The following is a 13,063-nucleotide window of genomic DNA, read 5'->3' as shown; positions in this document are numbered from 1 at the left end:
GCTCTACGAATGGTTAGGCCTGAACAAGTACAGGTGATAGTAGATTGGGTTGCTAACAGTGGATCCAGTTCCTTCACATTGTCTCCCACCCAGTCTCCTGCTGAAAGACCACAGTTGGCACCTGCAGCCGATGTCCATCAGTCTTTCACCTCCCCCCCTTGCAAATCAGCCAAGCAGTCTGAGCCCCAAGTCATGCAGCAGTCTCTTCTTCTTTTTGATGACTCTGTTAGCAGGGTTTCAGAGGGCCATCCACCTAGCCCTCCCCCAGAAGTGGAAGAGATTGAGTGCACCGACGCCCAACCACTTATTTTTCAAGATGAGCTCATGGGAGGACCATCACAGCACGGGGCTTTCAAAAGTGTGCAGACTGACAAGGAAGTCAGGGGTGAAGACTGGGTGGAAGATGATGTGGAGGACATGGAATAAAGGTCATGCGAGTGACCTATGTAGTTCGGAGGAAGAGGTGGTGGTCGCACAGAGCCACCAGCACAGCAGAAGAGGGAGCAGGGTGCAAAAGCGGAGCGGCCGTCCTCTAGACAGTACGCCTCCTACTGCCCACCGCAGCAAGGGACCGAGCACACCGAAGCCAGCTCCAAGAAGTTCCCTAGTGTGGCAGTTCTTCAAGTGCTGACGACAAGACACAAGTGGTTTGCGTGCTGTGCAATCAGAGACTGAAGCGAGGCATAAACGTTCGCAACCTGAGCACAACCTGCATGACCAAGCATTTAAATGCAAAGCACAAGCTGCAGTGGAATTGACACCTCAAAAACCAAGAAAGGTCTCTGGCTCCTCCTGCTTCCTCTTCTGCTGCAGAAACGGCCTCTTCATCCACCTCTGGAGTGACAGTGCCACCTGGCACCCCACAAACAGAGAATCTGCCAACAACACCAACACCTGCTGGCCAGACTGTGCGAGCAGTAGTGTTGAGCGGCATGTCCCATATTCGAATTCGCGAAATTTCGCGAATATTCGAAAGAATATTCGTAAAATATTCGCGAATATTCGAATTCGTTATTATTTCGCATATGCGATAATTCGAATTTTCGCATCGCATAATACATATTATGAGATGCAAAATTCGCATGTGCGCTAATGAAATCGCCTTACGAAGATTCGCAACTCAATTCAATCACTAATGTAAGAATGCAAAGCCCTTTGCCTCTGTTCTGGGACAAGTGCCGATATTCGCCTGTGCGCTAATAAAATCGCCTTACAAAGATTCGCGCCTCAATCACTTTCTAGGCAATGTGAGTAAGATCTGAGCTTTTGGACTTTTGTGAATCAATCGAGATACAGTGGGGGGGTGATGACAGTAGTTGACAGAGTACAGATCAATGTAATCTGTAAGGTGGAAACTAAAATAAAAAATATGAATATTCGTAAATCGAATTTTACGAAGTTCGAAGTATTCGCGAATATGGTGCTATACTATATGAATGCACAGGCCTTTGCCTCTCTGTTCTGGGGACAAGTGTAGATATTCGCCTGTGCGCTAATAAAATCGCCTTACAAAGATTCGCGCCTCAATCCCTTTCTAGGCAATGTGAGTAAGATCTGAGCTTTTGGACTTTTGGGAATCAATCGAGAAACAGTGGGGGGTGATGACAGTAGTTGACAGAGTACAAATCAATGTAATCTGTAAGGTGGAAACTAAAATAAAAAATACGAATATTCGTAAATCGAATTTTACGAAGTTCGAAGTATTCGTGAATATGGTGCTATCCTATATGAATGCACAGGCCTTTGCCTCTCTGTTCTGGGGACAAGTGTAGATATTCGCATGTGCGCTAATAAAATCGCCTTACGAAGATTCGCAACTCAATTCAATCACTAATGTATGAATGCAAAGCCCTTTGCCTCTGTTCTGGGACAAGTGCCGATATTCGCCTGTGCGCTAATAAAATCGCCTTACAAAGATTCGCGCCTCAATCACTTTCTAGGCAATGTGAGTAAGATCTGAGCTTTTGGACTTTTGTGAATCAATTGAGATACAGTGGGGGGTGATGACAGTAGTTGACAGAGTACAGATCAATGTAATCTGTAAGGTGGAAACTAAAATAAAAAATACGAATATTCGTAAATCGAATTTTACGAAGTTCGAAGTATTCGCGAATATGGTGCTATACTATATGAATGCACAGGCCTTTGCCTCTCTGTTCTGGGGACAAGTGTAGATATTCGCCTGTGCGCTAATAAAATCGCCTTACAAAGATTCGCGCCTCAATCACTTTCTAGGCAATGTGAGTAAGATCTGAGCTTTTGGGAATCAATCGAGAAACAGTGGGGGGTGATGACAGTAGTTGACAGAGTACAAATCAATGTAATCTGTAAGGTGGAAAGTAAAATAAAAAATACGAATATTCGTAAATCGAATTTTACGAAGTTCTACGTATTCGCGAATATAGTGCTATACTATATGAATGCACAGGCCTTTGCCTCTCTGTTCTGGGGACAAGTGTAGATATTCGCATGTGCGTTAATAAAATCGCCTCACGAAGATTCGCAACTCAATTCAATCACTAATGTAAGAATGCAAAGCCTTTTGCCTCTGTTCTGGGACGTGTAGATATTCGCATGTGCGCTAATAAAATCGCCTTACGAATATTCGCGCCTCAATCACTTTCTAGGCAATGTGAGTAAGATCTGAGCTTTTGGACTTTTGGGAATCAATCGAGATACAGTGGGGGGTGATGACAGTAGTTGACAGAGTACAGATCAATGTCATCTGTAAGGTGGAAAGTAAAATAAAAAATACGAATATTCGTAAATCGATTTTAACGAAGTTCTACGTATTCGCGAATATGGTGCTATACTATATGAATGCACAGGCCTTTGCCTCTCTGTTCTGGGGACAAGTGTAGATATTCGCATTTGCGTTAATAAAATCGCCTCACGAAGATTCGCAGCTCAATTCAATCACTAATGTAAGAATGCAAAGCCCTTTGCCTCTGTTCTGGGACAAGTGCCGATATTCGCATGTGCGCTAATAAAATCGCCTTACGAATATTCGCGCCTCAATCACTTTCTAGGCACTGTGAGTAAGATCTGAGCTTTTGGACTTTTGGGAATCAATCGAGATACAGTGGGGGGTGATGACAGTAGTTGACAGAGTACAGATCAATGTCATCTGTAAGGTGGAAAGTAAAATAAAAAATACGAATATTCGTAAATCGAATTTTACGAAGTACTACGTATTCGCGAATATGGTGCTATACTATATGAATGCACAGGCCTTTGCCTCTCTGTTCTGGGGACAAGTGTAGATATTCGCATTTGCGTTAATAAAATCGCCTCACGAAGATTCGCAGCTCAATTCAATCACTAATGTAAGAATGCAAAGCCCTTTGCCTCTGTTCTGGGACAAGTGTAGATATTCGCATGTGCGCTAATAAAATCGCCTTACGAAGATTCGCAACTCAATTCACTAATGTATGAATGCAAAGCCCTTTGCCTCTGTTCTGGGAAGTGTCGATATTCGCATGTGCGCTAATAAAATCGCCTTACGAAGATTCGCGCCTCAATCACTTTCTAGGCAATGTGAGTAAGATCTGAGCTGTTGGACCTTTGGGAAACAATCAATTATATGTGTACTGTAATTTTGTGAAAAAAAAAAAGAATATTCGTTTTTACGAATATATAGCACTATATTCGAAATATTCTCGAAGTTGCGATATTCGCGAAAAAAATTTGCTTTTCGAATATTCGCGCTCAACACTAGCGAGCAGCAGCAGGCAATAGTGGAGTTTCAGCTACAGCATGCACGGGTGAGTCGCTCGGCAGAGCAGCACCACTTCACCACCAATGAATGGGCCTCCATGCGAGACCTGTGTTCCTTGTTGTGCTGTTTCGAGTACTCCACCAACATGGGCAGTGCCAATAACGCCGTTCTCAGTGTTATTATCCCACTTCTATGCCTCCTTGAAAAAACGCTCCTGGCGATGATGAAAGAGGATGGGGCACAGGAGGAGGAAGAGGGATCATTATGTAGTGTTTCCGGCTAGTCATTCCCAAGTTGATCCGGGGGCAGGTTCCTGCAACCACAAACCCAAGGTGCACAATTGTCCAGCCAGGGCATAGTTCAGGAGGAAGACGAGGTGGAGGATGAGGAGATGGAGGAGGAGGAACCATGTTCACAGCAGGGTGGCACCCAGACCAGCTCAGAGGACAGCTTTTTGTTGCCTCTGGGCAGCCTGGCACACATGAGTGATTACATGCTGCAGTGTCTCTGCAACGACCGCGAGTTGCCCAGATTATAACTTGTGCTGGTTACTGGGTGGCCAAGCTGCTGGATCCCCGTTACAAGGACAACGTACCGTCCTTAATTCCGTCACTGGAGCGTGATCGTAAGATGCGTGAGTTCTAGCGCACGCTGTTAGACGCGCTGCTGGTGGCATTCCCACCTGACAGCGGAGCACAGTGGATGCACAAGGAGAAGGCAGAGGAAGAGGTCTCCAACGCAGCTGGAGCACTGCCAGCACCTCAGAAGGCAGGGTTAGCATGGCCGAAATGTGGAAAAGCTTTGTCAGCACGTCACAACAACCAGCACCACCAGCTGATATGGAACGTCTTAGCAGGAGGCAGCATTTCACCAACATGGTGGAGCAGTATGTGTGCACACGTACTTAATGATGGGTCTGCCCCCTTCAACTTCTGGGTCTCCAAATTGGGCACATGGCTTGCCCTTTACGCCTTGGAGGAGCTGGACTGGCCTGCAGCCAGTGTATTATCTGAACGTGTGTTTAGCACGGCAGGGGGCATCATCACAGACAAGCACAGCGACCAATGTGGACAAGCTCGCGTTCATTAAAATCTATTTTTGCGTGTATAGTACCACTGCTATTCCTAGTTGGCCGGTTAAAAAAAATAAAAATTGTCATTTACATTTTAGGGTGAAATTCACCAATTTTTGTGTGTATAGTACCACTGCTATAACCTAGTGGACCGGTAAAAAAATAAAAATAAAATTGTCAGTTACATTTTATGGTGAAATTAACAAATTTTTGGGTGTATAGTACCACTGCTATACCTAGTAGGCCGGTTAAAAAATAAATAAATTGTCTTTTACATTTTAGGGTTAAATTCACCAATTTTGGTGTGTATAGTACCACTGCTATACCTAGTGGACCGGTAAAAAATAAAATAAAAATTGTCATTTACTTTTTCGGTCGAAATTAACCAATTTTTGGGTGTATAGTACCACTGCTATACCTAGTAGGCCGGTTAAAAAATAAAAAAATTGTCAGTTACATTTTCTGGTGAAATTCACAAATTTTGGTGTGTATAGTACCACTGCTATACCTAGTGGACTGGTTAAAAAAAATATATAATTGTCAGTTATATATCACCAATTTTTTGGGGTGATGTACCACTCCTATACCTAGTAGACTGAAAAAAAATTGTCTGTCTACCTAGTTGACAGCTTAATAAATTTCAATAATTTTTCGTTTACATTCTTGGGTTGACATTATATCATTTTAGACGTGAATAAACACCTGCTATGCATAGGTAACAGGGAATCAAATTTAATAAATGATTCAGCAATTAATGCTTAAACTTTGAAAAGTTGTCACACTTTTATCCTTTAATAATTTCTCCCATATTTTAACTCTAATTCTAAATTTGAAAAAATGAATCCTCCCTTGGATGTGGTCTCTCTTTCTCACGCTACCTCTCTGGCCCGGAACCCTGATTCCCCGCTACCTGTGATCACCATGGTAGGCGCAAAAAAGAACATCGAAAGTTGATAGAGCAGATATCAAATTGGATCGTGAACATCACGGGGATGTGCGACATGGTGGGGCAGTAAGTGTGCACACGCCTACACGAACTGACTGACAGGGGTCAGCCCCTGCAACTTCTGGGTCTTCATATTTGGCACATGGCCTGAGCTTGCCCTTTACCCCTTGGAGGTGAGTGCTGGCCTGCCCTGCAGCCAGTATATTGATTGAACGTGTGTTTAGCATGACTGAAGGGGGTTATCACAGGTTATATTTCCCAATATTATGGGGTGTACCCTAATTTTAAAAATAAAATTTAAAACCAAAAACCAGTGTAGGCTACCTCCTCCTCCACCACCGCTTCCACCTACACCGCCACATCCACCGCCTCCTCAACCTCCTATTCCATATGGATCTGGTCCTCCTAGAGCCTGACTGCTCTCAACACCAGCTCCCACACCACTTTCCTCATCACTACTTGCCCGCCTAGCGGAGGAAGTGGCAGATGTCTCCTCCAGATCTTGGCTGGGCAGAAACTGCTGACTGTCCTCTAGTACCTTATCCTTGCTGTATAGTGGAGCTGAGCCCACATCATACAATACTTCTTTGGCTCTGGGAACAGAAAAGGACAGATTGAGGTTGAGGACAGGTGACGCGCAGGACCTGCTTCAGGGCCATGCCAACTAAGGGTTGTGTCTGACAAACCTACTGACTCTTGGCTGGGGGTGTCTGATGTCACTTGCGACGAAGTCGAAGATCGAGTCAACTACTCAAGAACCGCTGGGTTGCTGGTTCAACGATCGCTCTCTAGTAGCTATAGCCTGTAATATTATTACGCTCCAGAAATACAATTTAGTAGTCTCAATAAATGTTATGTCGTGAACTGAGTGTACCTTGTGAGATAAAATAATACTTTATATTTAGTAATCCCTTTAAAATAAGTGAGACAGTGTTACTAAAATTCTTACACACGCACTTTGGTGCGTATGGCTCTTTGCTAGGAAAGGGGTATACAGTCTTTTTCCCTACTGAGGGCTTGGCAATTTGTGGTGGGGGTTGCTTCTAGGCGAGATCTGAAGATATTGCTCATTATTGAATATACAGCTAAGCCTACTTGTCTCTGACCCTGACTCTAGTCTTATTTGGGGAGATAAGCTAACTGGCTGTAGTCGGAGCACTCGCCCTGAAAAGAGCGACCCCCAGCCGCTGGAACCTTGGGCCTGACCTGATTATCCCTTCCTCTAATAGCTGACTGCAAGTTCTATCCGACGCGTTTCACCATAATCAATGGCTCATCAGGGAGCGAACAGTGCAGTGGCAGAGCTTCATATAAAATGGCAATGGCAGCTTGCTAAAGGAGGAGGTAGAGGTCATTATAATAGTACTAGCTCAAACAGGACTACATATACAGCAGAACCTGCGTCCTCTGCTATGTCCTCTTATTTAGCCCAGGCACCTATAACAGCACCCTATCAATTGAGAAACAAGACACAGGGAGGTATAGAAACCTAGTGTCTGTGGACGATAGATTTAAAATAATTAATTTATCATCCCACCAAATCACTGATAACAGACGTCTCTCCTGAATAAAGGTCTCTCATATGTTCCTACAGTGAAATACGACTGTTTTGAATGGAGCAAAGATATTGCCCTTTTTATACGAAAATTACAATGGCACAAACACTTCAAACTACAAGATAGGGAAAAATGTCACTGGCACTGGATATAAATGCTAGTGATCTGACAGCAACAAGAACCCTAGTGGGACTGATGGAAGAGGGGGTAAGGGACAGTGCAGAGGGCCCCTTCACCACACTAAAACCAAAAAGTACGCAAATGCCTCCTCCTCTCCCGGATTCACACATATATATTTTCCACAAGTTAGTCACCAGAGATCTAGAACAGATCAGTCCAAAGATGAAAGGGGTCAATAATCTAAGCAGGGAGGAATAACTATCTCTTAAAAAACTGGAAAAGGACAGAAATGTGGTCATAAAGCCCTCAGACAAAGGAGGCAATGTGGTCCTAATAGACCACGAGGTGTATAAAAGAATGTGTCACGACATTCTTAATGACACACAGTCATACACGATTTTACAAAATGACCCAAGGGAGGCACTGCAGCACCAGCAACTTGGCCAGGAGAATGTTCAGCTTCTGCTCCGTTGGATGAGTGCACGCATACTGTTTTCTCTTGGCTCTCGCTTTGGTGATCAATTGCTGACGGAATGACCGACGAGGAGTAGGAAGAGGAGGAGCAGGAGCATCAGGACCAGCAGATGATGGGAAGGACAGACAGCTACCTTCAGCTGAGATGGTGAATGCCGAGTATGGCATTTCTTCCCCCAACACTCTGCGCTGACTGCCTGCTATTGCTGCTTCTGTGAACCCCTGCACTGCTACTTTCTGGGCTGGTAGGCTCCTGTGAAGCAGGTGGTCTTCCCCAGGAATATTTGGCTCCCGACCTTCCACTGCTGCCACCCTGCTGAGTCACTGCCACGCTGCCACCCTGCTGGCTCCACCGCTGCCTTACACGCAAGCTGCCACCCTCCTCTCCTGATGATTATGATGAGGCCCTATCTTTACCCAACTCCCAAGTGCAATTGACTACATCATTATCATCAAACACTATTATCTGCAGATCACTGATGTCCCCCTCAACAGTTTCAGGGCCAGGACCCTGACCGCTCACAACACCTGCTCCCATGCAACTCTCATCATCACTACTTGCCCGCCTCGCCTATCGGAGGAAGTGGCGGATGTCTCCTCTAGATCTTGGCTGGGCAGTATCTGCTGACAGTCCTCTAGTAGATCGTTCTCACTGGAAATTGGCGGAGTGGAGCCCAAGGCATATAATACTTCTCTAGCTGAGGGAACAGAAAAGGACAAAGGTAGGTTGTGGACAGGTGAATGCCAACTAAGCATTGTGTCTGAAGAACCCCACCGGATCTTGGCTGGGAGTGTCTGATGTCACTTGCAATGAAGTAAAAGTCTGAGTCAACCATTTAAGCACTGCTGGGTTGTTGGTCAAGACACGACCGCTAGATGACATCAGGATCTCAGGTCACTAGCTGCGATTTCTGCTGCCACCCCCTTCTTCTGCTGCCTGCAACAGAAATATTTTGCTCACTGCCCATTCCCTTTGAAGGGCCTGTCATCTGTCTGTCTGACATACTGTATAATAAAAGAATTAAATTAAAATTAAAATAATACCCCCCAAAAAAGTCTGTAATACAATGTTACTTCACCACTTAATGGCAATTAAGACCTTTATATATTTTTTTTCTGATTAATAAACACCCCCCCCCCTCCCCCCAAAAAAATAATCATAATTCACCACAGAAGGTCAATTAAGACGTATTCTTTTTGCTATAACTGGACACCAAAAAAAGAAATATAACAATCACAATTCACTGCAGAACGCCTAATGAGATGTACGTATATTTCCTTTTTCTACAGAACGTAAATGGCTGTAGTACAATGTAACTTCACCGCTGAATGCCAATTATAACATATTTTTATTTTTATTTTTTCCACCCCAAATTTCTACACCCCAAAAATAGAAATATAACAATCACGATTCATCGCCAAGCGGCTAATGGGACGTACGTATATTTGCTTTTTATAAACCACGTAAATGGCTGTAGTAAAATGTAACTTCACCGCTAAATAGCAAGTAAGACATATATTTTTTTTCTGATTAATAAACCCCCCAAAAAATAAAAATAAAATCACAATTCACCGCAGAACGGCAATTAAGACGTATTCTTTTTGCAATTTCTACACCCCAAAATAAGAAATATAACAGACAGCGTGCTGTTGCATTGTATTAGATTAGTACATAGTATGATTTTTAAAATTTACATTAATCATGATGACCCCTTTAACTGCCTATGCAGGGCTCCAGATGGCAACCAAAATGGTTGCCAATGCGACTTAGAATTTACAAATGGCTACAATACTTTTTAGTCTTGTCGCCATTTGCAAATAGACCCGCCGCCGCAGCTCTGCAGTTGAATACAGCGGCAGGCACAGGAGCTGATAGTTCTCTTCCCCGCCGCCGATGTTCTTCTCAGCAGTGCAGTGGAGGAGTCTCTCCCTCCCCCCTGTGCTGCCGCCGCCAATAAGGAGAGAGACAGGAGGAGGAGGGGAGGGGCTGTGGCCACTGTGCCACCAATGAAGATAACTGACCTGTTAATACAAATACAGGAGGCGGGAGGCAGAATCAAATAGCCGGCACCCAACCTCTATGACAGGGAGCTGCAATCAACCGCAGTTAACCCCTCAGGTGCGGTACCTGAGGGGTTAACTGCAGCGGATCGCAGCTCCCTGTCATAGAGGTCGGGTGCCGGCTATTTGATTCCGGCACCCGCCTCCTGTGTTTGTATTCACAGGTCAGTTATCTTTATTGGTGGCGCAATGCGCCCCCAACACTCTAGTATAATAAACATTGGTGGCGCAGTAAGACTGTTCTATTATTGGCCGAACATTTTTCAATAAAATGCGAAATGCATGCGGCTTTTTTGGGTGGTTTAAATTTTTTTTTTGTTGGGCGTGGTATTGAGTATCGCAATACTTTTTTATGGTGACGAAAGCGAATCAAAATTTGATCTGATCGGCGTAGCGTTGTCACCATACCAAAATTATGATTCGGTTTCGATTTGGAGACAAAAAATTTAATTTGGCTCCTAAATTTTTCAGTTCAGGAGCCAATGGCTACAAGGTATTTCTTTTAGTCTGGAGCCCTGCTATGCTGAAGTTAGAGACATCTCTGCATATAATGAGAACAAACCTAGGGTCTAACTTTGGCCAACATTGGCAAATTACAGGGCGGCATTCCTGTTAGCAGACTGTATTCCATTCATGGATGGACTGGCCATAGACCCTACAGAGAAATTTCCCAGTGGGCCGAAGCTCTCCTCATAGCTGCTAGCCAGGTACATAAAGATCTGAGGTGCACAGCATTAATTAATGTAGGCGCATAAAGCACTTGTACACCTGGCCAGTGGCCACAGGTGTCCTCCTGAATTCAACTGTATTGGTGTCCTGAGGACAATGATACAGTTTTAGGGCTTGTTCACATGAACGTATGTGTTTCGTTTCCATATTGCAGACCGCACATGCGGATCCACAATACACGGACACTGTTCCATGAGAATTCTGCATCATGGATGCGGACCCATTCACTTCAATAAGCCTGCAAATCCAGAGATGTGGAACAGTGCAGAACGGAACGCTACGGAAGCAATACAGAGTGCTTCAATGGGGTTCCATTCCGTACTTTCATTCCGTAAAAAGATAGAACTTGCTCTATCTTTTTGCGGAACGGAAGCATGCAGACCCATTCAAGTTGAATGGGTCTGGATCCGTCCCGGAGCCTGCACAAACGTTCTCTGTGCATTGGGGACCGAAAAATTGCGGTGCCCAATGCACAGAGCAGAACACATACGTTCGTGTGAACAAGCTCTTATACTGTGGCGCTAGCGGCACTATTTTCTGCTGCACTGTGGTATTGCTGTTTTTTTGCTAGTTTTTTTTTTCCAGGGCCACTTTCAGTTCCCAGTCCGCCCCTGATTCCATTGTACATACTTCAGAGCTATTACATTGCTAAAGTAAGAAAGTCCAGTTGCACCCCTTGGTCGTTTTGAAACAATTGTACAGATTATGATAAAGAGACTCATCCCTCCATCTCTCATACGCATTCTTGGGAGTTTCTGGATTAACCCCTCATCAACTATTTTGGTACTATCCATCTCCTGGTTTTTAATCTGAATGTCTACTACTCTTTGCACCCCTGGCCTTTCTACTAGGTCTAATTTTTAGCAAACTTACAGTTTTCTGCTACCTTATTCTGCAGATGCGACCTGGGTCCCTAACCATCGTGTCCATCTGGTCTCACAGGAAGCCCTGGTGAAGAACTTAGAGGCAGACTTAGCTTGGTAGTAGTTTCTGTGTTTGCTGACTCTAACCATAGCATTTCCTTACATAGGGGTTTATCCTACAAACTTAGAAGTCTTTTGAATTCACTTATCTGAAATACTTTCTTCCCATTCTGTGGGTGGGCAGAAGCACACATGAGACCAAGAGATCATGAGATCAAGCACCTGCATCTTACAGGAAGCATTGCAATTAGCTCTTATATACCTCCTCCTCCCTGCATACAATATAGTCCATATAGCCCCATATTGGCATCTAATCCCCCACAATTTCCTTCTCCACTGTCTACAGCGAGAAATAGCTATTGTCTATGAATTTAGGAAGTAGGAATTAATGAATTACATGCTTCATTATGAGACTAGTATGCCCACACCAAGAGGCGGGAGCAGAGGAGCTACTGAGAATGTTAGTCCACCACTTAAAGGGGTTGTCCGGGTTCAGATCTGGACCCGGACATACCTCCATTTTCACCCTGGCAGCCCCCCTGACAGGAGCATCGGAGCAATTCATGCTCCGATGCTCTCCTTTTCCCTGCGCTAAATCATGCAGGGCAAAGGCATTTTTTGGAGATCCGGTGATGTACCGGGGCTCTCCATGAGGCTACCAGGAAGCCGGGTGACGTCACCGGCACTGATGGGCGGTATACCGAAAACACTGCCGGGCAGAAGTTTCCGCCCGGCAGTGTGTTATTGAAAACAAAAGAACCCTTGCCCTGCGCGATTTAGCGCAGGGCAAGGGAGCGCATCGGAGCATGAAATGCTCCGATGCTCGCCTCAGGGGGGCTGCCGGGGTGAAAATATGGGTATGTCCGGGTTCAGCTCTAAACCCGGATAACCCCTTTAATGCAGAAGGTGGATCAGAAGGATAAACAGCAGGGAGAGGAAAATGTAATGTACATAAAAACTAACAGGATTTTTATTGCATGTATATTATAATACTTCAAAATACCTAGTTTATTCTAATATATATTGTGAGGTAACCCCTTTAAGAGCAACTATTAAGAAATTGGGCAACCTGTAGCATTTAAAAATAACATACAACACAAAAAATTCCTGTTGTAGAACAGTCCTTTTGTCTTTACAATCTCATTAATACTTGAATTTTTCATAAATTTTTGTATCTTTCCCATCTTTGTTGTTCTTCCATAATTTGGTACTTTATAAATCTTTCACATTGTGCATGAATCATTCCTATCTTCATGAAATACTGTATCCAAGACAAGCTACAATGTTGCAACATTTTAGTACAGCACGTGTTAATATATTATAATGAATATGTGTTCCATCACAGTCAGCCAGCCTCCTCAAGAATTACTGACTAGGGTACACAGTCTTGTGCATTTATTCATGCAGACATAATTTAAGAAGTACTCTTTGGTTATTCCCTGAGGAAGTCACAAGATTTTTATC

This window comes from Bufo gargarizans, chromosome 7 (genome assembly GCF_014858855.1).
Source record: "Bufo gargarizans isolate SCDJY-AF-19 chromosome 7, ASM1485885v1, whole genome shotgun sequence".
Classification (NCBI taxonomy): domain Eukaryota; kingdom Metazoa; phylum Chordata; class Amphibia; order Anura; family Bufonidae; genus Bufo; species Bufo gargarizans.
Note: the sequence above shows the minus strand (reverse complement) of the source record.